Source organism: Trichechus manatus, unplaced genomic scaffold (assembly GCF_000243295.1).
Source record: "Trichechus manatus latirostris isolate Lorelei unplaced genomic scaffold, TriManLat1.0 scaffold00013, whole genome shotgun sequence".
NCBI lineage: Eukaryota > Metazoa > Chordata > Mammalia > Sirenia > Trichechidae > Trichechus > Trichechus manatus.
In genome coordinates, this window is record NW_004443949.1 from 2,299,639 (window position 1) to 2,304,161 (window position 4,523).

A 4,523-nucleotide genomic window follows, 5' to 3' on the forward strand; every position below is an offset into this window, starting at 1 on the left:
GAGAGGGTCAGGAGCTGGTTGAATGGACACGGGAAATCCGGGGTGGAAAGGAAGAGTGTGCTGTCACAGTATGGGGAGAGCAATTAGGGTCACATAACAATGTATGTATAAATTTTTGTATGAGAGACTAACTTGAAATGTAAACTTTCACTTAAACTACAAAAATGACAAAAAAAAAAAAGAATGGAAAAAAAAATTACAATCACAAAATGGAGGACAACCACACCACACTGTGGATCATGGCTCAGCCAAATTCATACATTTTTTGGGCGACATAATTCAATCCAGGACACCTTATTAGAGGGATAAGGGATTCTGAGACACCAGAGAGATGTACATTCTCTTGCATGTTATAATAATCTAGGTGTGTGATAGTCCATCCGAACGACTAGGAGAGCAATGAATTCTGAAAAGCATTCCCTGACAAAATGAAAAAAGACTGAGGTCACAGGGTAATATGGAAATGCACTGTTATTTGTGCTGCTTAATGCATAAGTTTATGTGTTTTTTGTTTGTATTTTTTTTAGTACAATGCAATTGACCAATTAAAAAATAAGGAGGGCTTCCTGAAATATTATGGTGCGAAGATAGAGGGACTCAGTACTTCAAAGACCATAGAGTATTAGTGTACTCAAACATCTATGGAATTTCACCTTCCCTGTTGTAATGGGAGCCTAGCACCAAGTAAATACATATGCATTTGTCCTATAAAGCTGTTCGCCAGGGTTTTAGGAAAATCCTTCCAAACTTGAATTCTACTTCGTTAGCTAATGATGACATACCAATTTTAAAATGTATTACTCTACACCAGGAGTTGGCAATTTTTATTTTTGTAAAAGGTCAGATACTAAAGATTTTGGGCTTTTGGGGCCATACGACCTCTTTCACAACTACTCAGCTCTGCCTTTGTAAAGGAAAACTGCCATAGACAATATGAACAAGTGACTGTGGCTATGTTCCAATAAAACTTTATTTACCAAAATAGTTGGTGGGCCAGATTTGGTCCACTGGCCATAGTTTGCCAACCTCTGGTCTATACAATAGTGTAGTCAAGACTCTTAAAACTCAACTAAAACTCTTCAAACTCAACTCAGAAGGCTCCTCATAGCCATGGAGCTGGTGCAATGCATTAGCTGCTCAGGTTTGCCACTTGGCAGGCTGAGTCTTGACCATGCTTCTTATCCAGATCTCAGATACGTTCCTCAGAGCCTGGAAGAGAGATGGTCTCCTATTCATACCTTTTCTCTGTCCTTTTTCTCAGAGCATCAGAATCCTCTGAGATGCCTTTGTCCGTAGTCCATGAGGTACAGTGGGAACTCTTGAGAATCTGGCCTCAGTTTGAATTCTGGCTCAATGATTTACTAGATTTATACCAAAAGACAAACCTATTGCTGTCGCTTCAATTCCAACTCACAGCGACCCTCTACGACAATGTAGAGCCGCCCCATGGGGTTTCCAAGGACCAGCTGGTGGATGCGAACTGCCGACTTTTTGGTTAGCAGCCTGGGCTCTTAACCACTGTGGCCACCAGGGCTCCATAGATGCTGTAGCAGAATCAATTTATCTCTCTGAGTCTGCTTTCTCTTCTGATGAAAAATGTTTACAAAAATATCTTTCTTGGGAGATTATGGTTAGAATTGGAAATAAAATCTTAAAAATGCTAACCACATTGTAGGGACAATTGTAGGGATAATTCCCCCAAGTTCACACAGATGTTTTAAATATATGTAAGTTAGTCCTGTTCACCAGCGTGTTCATGATGCCCTCTAGATCATTAATACAATGACTAAACTTGCTAGAATAAAATACTAATCTGAGCATGCTCTTAAATAGCACCTCTGAGGGGGACAAAAACATACATCTTTTATGGCTGCACTTACAGATCCCTGAGATATTCTTCTTGCTTGTGGAATTAATTCCAGAAAAAATACTACGTAAAACTCCCCGGGATGGAGAAAAGAAAAGCCTCTAAGGCAGAAAAGATGGAAATTCCTTGAGTATGTGTGCATTTGAATTAGCGATTGTTACTGAAAGCATGCAATATAAATTTCCCAAGTGAAAAGGAAGTAAAACGAAAGGCTGTCAAAAAGTCAAAATCCATTTACATTAATATTGGGCAATCCAGGTAGCAGAATTTGGCTAGCAATTCTCTGGGAATGTAAAACAGTAAACACAGAAATCCTTGACAATTTGTAGGTCTCATTCAAGCCAAAACGCCCTGAATTTTGTAAGTCCAATTGTGCAGCTGCCAGTTGGTGAGCTGGTCATGGGGTAACACGCTGGCAAGGAATCAGGCTGGTTACAGAACATGGAGTGAGGTGGTTTGAATAAAGGACAGACGCGTTGCGGCAAGCTTTTCGCAATTTAGAGAGAAAGTAGTCCATGAGTGTAAAAGGAAGCAACTGGAAGATCTTATGAAGTTATCAAGTGTTTAACTTTTAAATTAAAAAAAAGCAAAATGTTATACTGAGAAAGCTTCCTGGTAAATAGAAAAAGTTATTATTTAGAGAAACATTTCATCAAATGATCACAAACTCCTCCCATATTCAGAAAAACAAAATTCTCTTAGGTGCTGCTTATGTTCTTTATTTTTAAGGTTAATTTGCTCTTACTTACCTGCTTTTAGTAAGTATTCTGTCACTGCAACTCCTAATTAAAAAAAAAAAAATTAGGAGTGAGTTTAAAAAAAAAGAGAGAGCGAGAGAGACGTTGCTCTCTTGGATTACATTTTACATAAGACATTTGCTCAGGATGCAGCTCTTGATGTTTCCTCACCCATATTGAGTGTCATGTATCTGACGTAGTATTTCGCTAAACAGGACCCTCAGATCCTCAGAGGTATATTTTTGGAGGCCTGGGAGTACTCTATGCTAATTCTATCATTTTCTATTTTCATTTTGATGATAATCAAATGCACTACACAAATTAAAGTAATTTAAAAAAGAGAGAAACAGTGAAAGAATTGAATTATCACACAGCACATGGCAGGTATTATAGGCCAAACTTAAATAAAAAAAAAAATCTGTGCTGTGGCAATCAGCCTGTTTTCATATTACAAATTGCAGTAGTGTTTAAGCAAACAAATATATATATACTTTAATGTTGCTCATTAGTTGTAATTTTATTGGTTTTGATTACATTTGATTTACAAATAGGGATTTACAACTGAACAAGGCCATGAGCAATAGAAGGTTATACCTAATTTTATGTTTGCATATTTTTAAGTAACGTTAATAACCAAAATCATATTAAATCAATCGTTGATGATAAATATAATTTTCCCATGCGAAGGAGTCTCTACACACCTAAGTGGAAACCCTGGTAGCATAGTGGTTAAGAGCTACGGCTGCTAACCAAAAGGTCGGCAGTTCGAATCCACCAGCCTCTCCTTGGAAACCCTGTGGGGCAGTTCTACTCTGTCCTATAGGGTCGCTGTGAGTCGCAATCGACTCGACGGCGACAGGCTTGGTTTTTTGGTCCTACCTACCCACGTTTGAAAAGTGCTAATCTGAACTCCTCTTCAGCAAGATGATGTATTTTCTGTTGAAGTCTACAATGACAAAGTCACTCAAGAAAACATGTTTGCTCAGATTCTAATTACAAGAAGGGGATGCTTAGTGAATGATTTGTCACCTGAAGCTTTGGCTGTATGAAGGGGTACATGTGCTGTGGCCCTGGAGGCCCCAGGAGTCAATGTAGCATTTTGTCGCTGTTTATAGGTCTGGTCTGTTTCCAGTCTCCTGCTTCCTGTGGGCAGTGTCTCTATAGGTATGTATCTACAGGAACTCACTCTCTTTCCTAGATCAACAGTTGCTGAGCTTTTTATGCATGAGCGCCCCTTTTTAAGGTAAAAATATTAGATCTCCTATTGGAAAGACAATTGTACTTTTCAAGGAGAAAATATATAATGACATAAGATACCATACATTTCATAATGCTATTAAATGCATTTTAGAATTTTAATCATCACAATGAAAAACCAAAACCAAACCCATTGCTGTTGAAATCGATTCCAACTCATAGCGACCCTATATGACAGAGTAGAACGCTTATATAGGAGTGGCGGGTGGATTCAAACTGCCGACCTTTTGGTTAACAGTCAAATGCTTAACCACTGCCCACCAGGACTCCAATCACCACAATCGCACTTACATATTTTTAAAAATTAGTCCTTGTGTAAATGAACATTGTTTATTAAGTCTCCTGACAAGGCTTGATATGCATATACATGCAAATACCCTTGAAAATAATTCAGGGCCCACCAAGGGTCCCAGGCCTATAAGTCGGAACCACTGCTGTAGCTGTTGCTGCTCAGAGTTTCACAACAAAAAGTAAGTTCTCACCAAGGCGATCAGCACGGTGTTTCTTGTCACAGTTAACAGCAATGAGAAGGGCAGCACCAATGGACGGCGGAACAACTGACCATTGAAAGGATTTACTTTAATTCACCTGGGTTGTGTCTGATATATATATGTGTATGTATGTATATATATATATACACATACACACGTATGTAAATGTAT